The sequence below is a fragment of the Ornithorhynchus anatinus genome, chromosome 5 (genome assembly GCF_004115215.2).
Source record: "Ornithorhynchus anatinus isolate Pmale09 chromosome 5, mOrnAna1.pri.v4, whole genome shotgun sequence".
Taxonomy (NCBI): Eukaryota; Metazoa; Chordata; class Mammalia; order Monotremata; family Ornithorhynchidae; genus Ornithorhynchus; species Ornithorhynchus anatinus.
Genome location: NC_041732.1, coordinates 90,645,915 through 90,658,125, shown reverse-complemented (window position 1 = coordinate 90,658,125; position 12,211 = coordinate 90,645,915). Strand labels below are relative to the sequence as shown.

Sequence of the window (12,211 nt, the reverse complement as noted above, 5' to 3'; positions counted from 1 at the left end):
TTCCCTTGAGGCCCACAGAACCCCATTTTAGATCCTTGTCTTAAGCTGTCCAGTCGTTTCTGACCCAGAGCGACTCCACGGACACGTCTCTCCCTGAACGCCCCACCTCCATCTGTTCTGGTGATGAACAGGGTTTCCTTGGTAAAAATCTGGACGTGCTTTACCACTGTCTCCTTCCGCGCAGTAAACTTCAGTCTCCGCCTTCCACTCTCTCCCTTGCTACTGCTGCCCGGCACAGGTGAGTTTTGACTTGTAACGGATGGCCTTCCACTCGCTAGCCACTGGCCAAGCTAGGAATGGAATGGGTCTGCTTGACTCTCCCTCCCGTAGCTGAGACTGGTAGAGTTCTGGAAACTCTCCAGGTGCCATCCTGAGAGGGGGTTAGATCCTTAATGGTCCCAAATCTCAGGAGGTCCTGGGCCACGTGTGGGAGGGATTATAGGCCCAGGCCCCTGATGCCCCCTTCCCCCAGAGGCCCGGAGCCTCAACCACGTTTCAAGAGGCCTCCCCTCTGAGTCCCGACTGGCTTCCTGCCATTTTTCCAGGTTAGGGTTTGGATTCTTGTCAGCCCCACAGCTGGGGGACAACCCCCCGGAGAGCCAAGATGGTACCATGTCACCCCATTCCCTCCCACACAGCCTTGAGGCTACTAGCCCAGGTTCCCAACTCTGGGCTGCCTCTGGGGACAGGGTGACCGCAGTAAAGGGTAAGCACTAGGGTAGATACAAACCAATGAGAATCGACACAGTCAACGTCCCACGTGATAATAATAATGTTGGTATTTGTTAAGCGCTTACTATGTGCAGAGCACTGTTCTAAGCGCTGAGGTAGTTACAGGGTAATCAGGTTGTCCCACGGGAGGCTCACGGTTAATCCCCCTTTTACAGATGAGGTCACGGAGGCACAGAGAAGCTAAATGACTCGCCCACAGTCACACAGCTGACAAGTGGCAGAGCCGGGAGTCGAACCCATGACCTCTGACTCCCAAGCCCGGGGTCTTTCCACTGAGCCACGCTGCTTTCCTAAAAAGCCTTATTGAAGGCACATCTCCTCCAAGAGGCCTTCCCTGACTAAGCCCTCCTTTCCTCTTCTCCCTCTCCCTTCTGCATCCCCCTGACTTGCTCCCTTCATTCATCATCCTCCTTCCCGCCCCACAGCACGTATGTACATATCTGTAAATTATTTATTCGTACTAATGTCTGTCTTCCCCTTTAGATTGAAAGTTCATTGTGGGCAGGGAATATGTTTATTGTTGAACTGTACTCTCCCAAGTGCTTAGTACAATGCCCTGCACACAGTCAGTGCTCAATAAATACAATCGAATGAATGAATGAGTGAAATATATTCATATCACGGGAGAAGGGCTTAGGTTGCACATCAGGAAGAACTTCATTGAGAAGATTTTATTAGATCTTAGAGAGCTTAAATCCTTCTCCGGAGAGAATCACGAACCAAAGAAGCCAGCCTAGCATATAAATTCAGGACTTTCTTCTGCATATTGAACTACCTCTAAAAGTTTTCAATCAAGCTCTTGGACTCCTCCACTCCACTTGTCGGCTCAGCCACTTGTCGGCTATGTGACCTTGGCTAAGTCACGTCCCTTCTCTCTGTCTCAGTTCTAAGCGCTTACTATGTGCAGAGCACTGTTCTAAGCACTGGGGGAGATACAAAGTAATGAGGTTGTCCCATGTGGGGTTCACAGTCTTAATCCCCATTTTTCAGATGAGGTAACTGAGGCCCAGAGAAGTGAAGTGACTTGCCCACAGTCACACAGCGGACAAGTGGCAAACCCGGGATTCAAACCCAGGACCTCTGACTCCCAAGCCCGGGGTCTTTCCACTGAGCCAAGACTAGAACCCATTACCTTCTGACTCCCAGGCCTGTGCGTTATCTACTGCACCATGCTTTCTGCTTCTGGGGCTTGGCTGGTGATGTGCCAGGAGATCTGATGAGAGTGTGGTATGAAAGGCTTCCTGGCAACTTGTAGTGATAGTCGGTTGTAAGGGCGGCTGGGATTCAGTGACCTGGTAAGGCAACGTCCGTGACGTTAAGTCTGTGGAACGTGTCTTCACTCTTCAGGTTGATATTGAGGCCCAGAGAGAAGAATTGACTCCTTTGGGTCATGGAAGAAGACAGGGACAGAGCCGGGAGAAAACATTTAGGTCTCCAGACTCCCCACTCTCTCCTCTGGACCAAACAACCTCTCTAAATTGGATCTAGTGAAGTCTCTGGGCTTGTTAAACTGTCCCTGAGAAGTGTTTATGCACCATATTCATTTGGTTCCTTCTAGGCATGCCAGGGTGATTGTTGGGCAAAGTTCCAGCCTCTACTGAAGAATTGCTTAAAGTGGAAAGTCTTTGATTTGTGGAAAGTTTTGTATTGTTCACAGCCAAGATCAAGTCCCCAGAGCAAGAAGTCTTCTCTAGCTATCCCTTCCTATTTGAGTATTTTGGTTCTTTTTCCCGATTGCAGATAATAACACAGGGACTTGAGGCTCTAGAGAATGATTATGGCAAAATAAATTCCTGACTGATTGTATAAGCAATACTGCATTAGCAGTCTCTTCTAGGCTCATCAGTTTAATTAGCACATGCATTTTCCTGAAAGTCGCATTCTTTACTTTTGGCTTTATTCCATTTACTGTACTGTTATTCCTTCTCACATTTTACTCATTACTGTATCACAAATTTTGTTGGGGAGAAAGCTAAAAATGCCAATGAAGATGTCTGGGGAAACAAAGTGCCTCCATTTATTTCTTTTCTTGATGAGGTATACTACAAGGTCGAGCTTTCATTTGGACAACATCTCGGGAGATAACGAGTTACTTTTTTGAAGAGAACCACATTTGAATACTAAAATGTTTGTCTCGTAATAAAGCAGAGCTTTTTCCCATTATGTCTGGGTTGAATGGGAGGTATAAGGGGCACCCCTAAGACGGTAGCCAGTCTAAATTGAAGAAGCTAAGTTGAGTCTTATTTAGAAATAGGGTAAAAATGGAAACAACAGTCTTAAAAATCATTACCACAGGGCACAAACTTGATTTGATTTTCTGAATTTGATGATTTCATCAGGAGAGGTTGGATGGAATTGTTTTTCCCTACTACCATCCTCCATCAACTTACAGTAAAGAAAGATTCACTCTCCTTTTCTTAACTAGGGCTTCTGCCATTTTTTGTTTTGGGAAGAAAAACAGCCAAAACCATTAAAAATTGTTTTGGTGTTCCCTTTGGCACAATGGACTAAGGCCACACTCACTGGTAACTTTGATTGTTTCTCTTCTTTCTTTTCCTCTTAGTCTCTTCTTGGCCCCTTTTCTTCTCCTCCTCTCATTCATCCTTCCTGTTTGTTTCCTCCTCCTCCTTTCCTTTCACACCTGGACTCCTCAGAGCTCCAGAGAGGTGGCCCTGAAAAAACTGCTCTGGAGGTTTGCCTCGTGATGAATCTCTTGTTGGCTGTCATAGTCAAAGACATTTTCATGGTGATTCACACCCCATGCCCTTGGATTCCATCCTACTGCATCTTCACAAGAGACAATCCAATAGAGCAAGCCTCGGGACTACTCTTGTCAATTCTCGAGAAAGACCTTTTATCTTTGTGCAGTGACATGGTTCGCTGCAGTATTGGAATCCAGGAAATGCATTTTCCCTTTTTTTCTTTCCTGTGAGATCCCAATGGCAGTTTACAGAATGAGCATTCTCGCTCACTTTAATTGCATTGATTAAAGCCCTTAACTGTCTCACAAATCAGTGAATCCATGGACCATATGGCTCAACACCCTCAATCTGTGAGCACTGTAGAGCAGAGCTTCATTCATCAGGATGGAGACAGGTCGAAGGAAGGTTATTTCAAGTCCATTTCTTACTTCCATCTTTGCAGAGTGTTTCACGTCTTGGGCACTAATAAAGTCATTAGCCTTCATTTGCTGCCTTGAAATTCTTTGGGTGGCTCTGGGGAGTGGAAGTGTTTTGGGCAGGACCCAGGTATGAACCTGGGAAAAGGTGGAAGATGGATAACCTGGAAAGAAAAATTAATGCTCTGTTTTGCTCACTGACCAGAGGCCCTGGACACAGTTCTTCTAAATAAGAAAGAAAACTGAAGCAGAAGCTTTTTGATTCCTTTCTCATGCTTCTCTTTGTAACTTTAATGGAGATACTAAAATACCCAGCTTATCTCACTTCCTACTTTTAATGCCATTTGCGGAACCATTTGAATTCATCAGCAAAATAAAACATTTCTTTCACTTCACCCGACACTCCTGGCCCAGGAATATGGAATATGGTATTAGTTTCTGGAGGAATTCTCTGGCTTTGCGATGAAATAAGCCTTCTCCTGAATCAGCCCTGCAGAAATATATTGGTTTCAGTTAAAATGTATTGCTCTGCTCTCACTAAAACATACAGACATTATAAAACGGTATATTGGTTTCAGTAACAATGTATTCTTTCCAATGGATTCATGTGGCTTTCAGCAAGAATGTATTGATTTCATTAAAATGTGCTCCTTGAGATAAACAAAAATTCAGTTAAAATGCATTGGTTTCTGTTAAAGTTCATTGACTGAAGTGAAGAACATTACACAGTGTTATTGGGCAGCTCTAGGGTTTTTTAAACATTGGCTAAAGAAGTATACGTACGTAACAGTAATGGTTACTGAAAAGGGAGACATTATGAACTGCATAAAGATGCAAATATGCACCACATTAGATTTCACATTCTCCATCGGTTTCAACACGTAAGTGCCAAGATGGAGACCTCCAGGCGACTTCACTTTTCCAGAGGCAACTGTGCACGGAAACAAGAATTTTTTTTTATGGTGTTAAGTGCTGACTATGTGTCGGGCACTGGGGTAGACACAGGTAGTGAGGTTGGACACAGTCCATGCCCCACATGGGGTTCACAGTTGTAATCCCCACTTTATAGATGAGGGAACTGAGGCACAGAGAAATTAAATGACTTGCCCAAGGTCACACAGCAGATACGTGGCAGAGCTGGTCAGATTAGAACCCATGACCTTCTGACTCCCAAGTCTTTGCTCTATTCACTAGGCGAAGCTGCTTCCCTTAAGAGTGGAGATATATTTAGCCAAATATTTCCTGACCCGATGGAACTCGTAATAAAGATGTGAGGCCAGACAGACTGAGCAGTTTGGGGATCTATGGCTGCAGGATGGTTCAGGTTACTGTGCTTCGAAACTCTGTGGATCTCTAATGCAGAGTTCAGCTCTGGGGGTTCCTGCTTTGGAGTTCGACTGAGGGGAAGGGCTCAGGGCAAGGGAGACAATTAATTTTGAGAGGCAGTCATCCACCCCATTCCCCTTTCCTGTAAGTTGATTATTCAGTGGTGACTTACTGAGCGTTTACCATGTGCAGAACACTGTATTAAACTCTTGGGAGAGTAATAATAATGTTGGTACTTGTTAAGCGCTTACTATGTGCAGAGCATTGTTCTAAGTGCTGGGGTAGACACAAGGGAATCAGGTTGTCCCACGTGGGGCTCACAGTCTTAATCCCCATTTTACAGATGAGGTAACTGAGGCCCAGAGCAGTGAAGTGACTTGCCCACAGTCACACAGCTGACAAATGGTGGAGCTGGGATTCAAACCCATGATCTCTGACTCCAAAGCCCGTGCTCTTTCCACTGAGCCACACTGGAGTTGGTAGACCTGCTCCTAGCCCAAGATGAGCTTACAGTTCTGGAAGTGATCTCTTACAGTTCCACCTTCATCTCTTTCACAGCTTGGCTTGATCCCGACCCACCTCAGGAAGAGGAACAGAGGCGAGAGCAGATTCCACATCTCAGGACACTGGCAAGATGGGAGTGGAGCCAAGGAGTATAACAAAGAATCAAGCAGGGAAGTATCTCTTAGTTTGTTATTAACTTTCCAAGGAGCTTAGGAAAGGATTCTGCTAAAAGTCATCATCATCATTAGTGGTGAGAACAGCAGTTTGTCTTGGAGAAAAGAGAAATAAACTCTGGCTCTGAAGGGGAGGGATCCTTCTGAAGGAGGTTGTCAGAGGGATGGAAAGTCTAATCTGCGTGGTGAGGGATTACCCAGGGTTTGATTTGTCTCAGCTTCTTGCTGCGAAATGGAAGTCTGAGACACACAAAACTGAAATGAAAGTGAAGCCACCTTTATTAATAATAATAATAATGTTGGTATTTGTTAAGGGCTTCCTATGAGCAGAGCACTGTTCTAAGTGCTGAGGTAGATAGAGGGTAATCAGGTTGTCTGAGGCTCACAGTTAATCTCCATTTTACAGATGACGTAACTGAGGCACAGAGAAGTTAAGTGACTTGCCCACAGTAACACAGCTGACAAGCGGCAGAGCCAGAAATTGAACCCATGACCTCTGACTCCCAAGCCTGGGCTCTTTCCACTGAGCCACGCTGCTTCCCTACACCTAGGGGATATACCTCAGAAGAAAGGGGCTGAGCATTATTGTCTCTGAGCTTGTTTCCACCGTATTAAGTAAAGAAGAGGTGCTCCAAATGTGTTTGCTGGTTTTTAAAGGGTCAACGGCCTAGGATAAGAAGGTGAGGATTCTGGGAGGCTCTGGGGTAGTGAGCCACTAGGGGCTTTGCTCTTCCTGTCCCCTTTGGAAATGCTCTTGGGGACAGTTGTCTGTTAGGCATCTATCGTATTTATTGAGTGCTTACTGCATACAGAGAAGCAGTGTGGCTCAGTGGAAAGAGCCCTGGCTTGGGAGCCAGAGGTCATGGGTTTGAATCCCGGCTCTGCCAACTGTCAGCTGTGTGATGGTGGGCAAGTCACTTAACTTCTCTCTGCCTTAGTTACCTCATCTGTAAAATGGGGATTAAGATTGTGAGTCTCATGTGGGACAACCTGGTTACCTTGTATACCCCAGCACTTAAAACAGTGCTCTGCACATAGTAAGCGCTTAACAAATACCAACATTACTATTATTATTATTACTCTGAGAAGCAGCATGACTCAGTGGAAAGAGCCCGGGCTGGGGAGTCAGAAGTCATGGGTTCAAATCGCAGCTCAGCCACTTCTCAGCTGTGTGACTTTGGGCAAGTCACTTAACTTCTCTGTGCCTCAGTTCTCTCGTCTGTCAAATGGGGATTAAGACTGTGAGCCCCACATGGGACAACTTGATCACCTTGGTTCCTCTCCATTGCTTAGAACAATGCTTGGCACAGAGTAAGCGCTTAACAAATGCCATCTTTATTATTAGAGAAGCAGCGTGGCTCAGTGGAAAGAGCCCGGGCTCAGGAGTCAGAGGTCATGGGTTCGATTCCCAGCTCTGCCAATTGTCAGCTGTGTGACTGTGGGCAAGTCGCTTAACTTCTTAACTTAACTTCTCAGTGCCTCAGTTACCTCATCTGTAAAATGGGGATTAACTGTGAGCCTTACGTGGGACAACCTGATTACCCTGTATTTACCCCAGTGCTTAGAACAGTGCTCTGCACATAGTAAGAGCTTAACAAATACAAACATTATTATTATTACCAAGTGTTTGGAAGAGTACATTCCCTGCTCACAATGAATATTTAGTTTTAGAGAATGATTCCATTTCATTCTAAAAAATCCTCTCAGAGGCTTGTCCATGTGCTTATGCATTGGCTGGACATCTCAATCCAAGTCCCCCAGAAATTGATGCTAGGTTATGGAAAGTTGCAGAACGGTGGCTGGACTCAACTCATCTCACCTGAAATTTCTCCAGTTACCTGGTTGCCCCTGAACCAGGCTATGGCAGCCCCAGAAAGATGACATCGGGTAGGTGGGTGGGGCTCTTGTGTGAGCATTTGGGCACCCAGTCCCCTGGTGCTTGCTTAGCAGTTGAGGGTGACCCAAGGCCTTTAAGACTATAAGTTCCTTTATTTTTATGGTATTTAAGTGCTTACTGTTTATCAAATACTGTTCTAAGCACAAGGGAAGGTACAAGTCAATTGGGGTGGACACAGTCCCCATCCCACCTGGGAAATCACAGTCTGAATAGACTCTAGACTGTGAGCCTGTTGTTGGGTAGGGATTGTCTCTATCTGTTGCCAAATTGTACTTTCCAAACACTTAGTACAGTGCTCTGTACACAGTAAGCGCTCAATGAATTCATTTGAATGAATGAATGAAGAAGTAGGAGGGAGAATAGGTATCTAATCCCCATTTTACAGTTGAGGAATCTGAGGCACAGAGAGGTTAAGTGACCTTCACAAGGTCACACAGCAAGCAGACGGCAGAGCTGGGATTAGGACACAGGTCCTCTGACTCCCAACCTCATGATCTTTCCACTGTGTTATGCTGCTTCTCCTTGTAGGCAGGGATTGTGTTTGCCAACTTGTGTTGCACTTCACCTCGTGCTTTGTACAGAGCTCTGATTGAAGATCTGGTTTGATGGCATGAGTGCCCAGGTTGAACTGACCCAAGCTAGACTCTCACTTCCCAAGTTTTGGCTGAGCTCTTCTTTATTCACTGGTGGGGCCTTCGTATTGTAATGACAGAAAGGTGAAATCGTCCTATGGAGATTTCCACCAAGAAATCATTTGAGAAGGAAAATTAACTTGTCAAGGAAACCAAGCCTGAAAATATCCACCTTTTCTTTGCCATACCACGGTTTTGTCCCTGATCTTCATGTTCTTTGTTAGAGATGAACTATGGAGGGGTTTAGATAATGACTTTATCAATGGTGGCCCATTCTTCTCCATAAGAAGTAGGAACTCCTGACCACTGGCTATAAGGAACTCAATCAGTTCTCGCTCTTCTACTTATCCACTCTCTTCTTGCACTACACTCCAGTTGGGCTGCATTGCTTCTAGAGAACCAACTGTCCTCATGCTCCTCTTTCCCACCACCAACCACATTCTCATACCTGCCTTCTCCAATAGAGCTCCCTCCCCCTTCACGTAAGGCAGATCATGGCTCGCCCCATCTTCAGGGTCCTTCTGAAGCCACATCCCCTCCAGGAGGCTTTCCCCGATTCATTTCTCAACTTTTCACCCTAAGTCCTCTCAACTGCCACTTCATCCTTTCTTTGTCACCTAAGCACTTGAGTACTTGCATCATCCTCTTCTCATTTATGAACATATCTCTATGTTCAATTATCTCCTTTCCTGAGGTGGATTTTAGTCTGTCTTCCTCACTAGATTGAAAGCTCTTTGAGGGCAAGTATCTTGTCTGCTAATTCTATTGTACTTTCTCAAATTCTTTGCACAGTAAATGCTTGATAAATACTTTTGATTATCACTAAAGTCATAGTGATTCTGTTTGATAAGCACTGAAGCTGAAGCCAGGTCAGGAAGACCAGGGGACCAGTTATGGGAGGTGATGGGAGGCAGGACCTGGAAGTAACAGGCAGGAATTGGTGGAGTCTCGGGTTGTTGAGGAAGGGAAAAAGTAGGGTAAGGAAACAGGATGTGTGGAAAGGCAAGGACTGGGACTAGGAGGAGGAAAGGGTAGGGAGCTGGGAAGGGCAGGGAAGGAATCCTGGAGAATCATTTGGAAAAAGAGAAATGGGAAGAGAAAATGTAGGGAAGAAAATGAGGAAAAACTAAAAACCACAAACATTCCAAGAGTGAAATTTTGTAGCTCTAGCTGCAGTTGCTAAAAATAATCCTCCTACCCTGTATTGGCTAGATGTCTTCAGGGGTGAAGAACAGAAACCCAGCTCACAAACAAGTTCCAAATCAACCTACCATCAGGAGGAAAAATGAACCGTTCTAGTGTTAATAAAAAAAAGTGGCTCTTGAGGAAGTGAATATCTTGATGACTGATTTTGAAATACTTGTCAGAAGAGAAATGTGGAAAGTGAAAGGATTCTGGGTTGGGAGTGGAGAGTGAAATCATGCTAAAATCCAATCTGAAAAATTGGTGGCAGAGGCTGTTCATCTGAGACCTGACAGGGCTGGCTCGAGGGTGGACAATGACAATTGGAGGGCATAGACCTCATCCAGTTTGGGCCTCTTTCACTTTTTGGATTAATAGCTCTGATGCTTATCTGAGATTTCAGATCTCATGACATCTCATCCATTTATTCCTGCTTCCTGCCTGCTTCTGCCCAATCCCATCTCTACTGTTTTACTGGGTGGGGAAAACGTGGCCAGGGCCCTGATCTCTGGTATTGGCTTCCCAAGGGGATCTGCAATCCTCTCCCCCATTGACTGTGGTCCATAGTAACTGAAACTGGGCCAAGAAGACGAGAGGGCCAGTTATGAGCTATTACAGGAGGCAGAACCTGAAAGTGGGAGGAGTTGGTGGAGTCTGGATTTCAAATCTCTAGTAGAAAACTCTGCTTAGGGCCCTGTTTTCTCCTCATCAAGGGGCTTATGGATGGAGTTGCCATGAGGTCACATGTCCGGAACACCTTTTCAGATGAAGGGAAACTGGATGAAGTGTGGTTGCCAGCACTATTCGGATGTCAGTATAAGTTAGTTTGGGGGCAAAGCTTGGCAAACACATTTTGTTTCATAGGTGGAGGATAGCAGCTTCTCTTATACTAAGACTTGTGGCACAAAATACAGACCCACTCAGTCTTACCTCTTTCATGAACTATAGTGCCCTCAAAGATTCTATACCTCTCATGCATACATGAATGGCAAAGGGAGACAATTTTTAGTCCAGGTTCTGCTTTTGGAAAAACTGCCAAAGCAATTAGCTTAGTTACCCTTTTTTGCTCCAACTCCATCTAACACCTCCTCCATTTGGTGCAGCAATCAATCAATGATATTTATTGAGTGTGTATCCCATGCAGAGTACTGTACTAATCACTTGGGAGAGTACAGTACAACAGAGTTGGTAGACAAGTTTCCTGTCCAAGAAGATATGCTGAATGAAGACCAGTGTTCAGGTTCAGTTTCTGGTAACTACCTGACATCATTGCTGTTTAGCTGAGAACTCTTGGTGGTGAAGAATGTTCCCACAAAAGGGCATTTGAGTAGTTAAAATTTTTCATCAGATTTTGGACCCAACCTGGGCTGACCTTTGACAGTTTTCTCTTACCCCTACAATCTTATTTGACAGTTAATTACACTTTGCCTGAACTGTTGAACCTCATGACTTGAAGACAAGCTCAAGTTCTTCAGTGAAATAAATTTAGTGCTGCTTCATCTGAATTAAAAGGTTGAAGCTTTCATCAAGGAACTGGACTCCTTGCTCTCTGCTTTGAAAAATGATGCCTCTTCAAGTTTTGGCCTCTCTGCTGAATACTCTTTTGTGGTGTTGGGAAAAGAGTGATGGAAAAGTCTAAAGCAAAACCACTGATGACTGGAATATGTCATTCCCAAAGTCCAACTGGGGGGAAAAGCTTGGGACTAGTCTTTCTGGTGGAAATAGTTGGGTCATTTTTCATCTATTTTATTTTTCATTGGAATCCTGAGGGTTTTTTTTCTTTTTTTCACTGCTTGGCTTATTCAGCAAGAAGGAACCGAAATAATATTTTGGGAAGGCTGTCTTTTTCAGGCACTGAATTCTCATTACTGAAACCCTCTTTGGGAGCTCTCTTTAAAGGAACGGGGGGCTCTGTAGTCACTGCGGCCCTGTAGAACAAGGACAGAGATGAAAATCCGGATCTAGGACAAGATCTTTCTCTGAGCTAAGTGTTCATAGTTCTCCTTTAATGCTTTCTCTGCTTAGAAGTCAGCAAGTCTAATCTGGGAAGGCTTTGATGGGAGGAAGAAGGACTAAACCCTTCCTGTACCTGAATACCTGTCATCACTTTGCCTCCTTCATCCTTCCTTTAGGCTAAATGGCTCTAACTCCTTGAACTTTCTTCATCCATTTTATATCCCAGTATTTCCATTGCTTTTTTCTGCAACTTCAAGAATTCCTCCTCAATCTTTTCTTTATCCTCTGGGAGGTAGTTATAATTCCAGTCATATTGATATTTCCACTCCCCACAGGACTTATGCAAGTATTCATGTTCTCTACTATTTCCCCTATCTGTAATTTATTTTAATGTTTGTCACTGCCTATAGATAATAATGTTGGTTATTTGTTAAGTGCTTACTACGTGCAGACCACTGTTCTAAGCGCTGGGGTAGATACAGGGGAATGAGGTTGTCCCACGTGAGGCTCACAGTCTTCATCCCCCTTTTACAGATGAGGGAACTGAGGCATAGAGAAGTGAAGTGACTTGCCCACAGTCACTCAGCTGACAAGGGGCAGAGTCGGGATTCGAGCCCATGACCTCTGACTCCCAAGCCCGGGCTCTTTCCACTGAGCCACGCTGCTTCTCAAATAGATGGTATACCATATA

The 12,211-nt window shown here is 44.9% G+C and overlaps 1 non-coding gene across 1 annotated transcript; it reads right to left on the bottom strand.

Annotated features, from left to right (window-relative positions):
• Positions 1 to 248: 248 nt before the first annotated feature.
• Positions 249 to 380, bottom strand: LOC114812406. Its single transcript, XR_003760060.1, has one exon. It is a non-coding gene; the product is annotated as a small nucleolar RNA SNORA7 (small nucleolar RNA).
• Between the last annotated feature and the right edge of the window lie 11,831 nt (positions 381 to 12,211).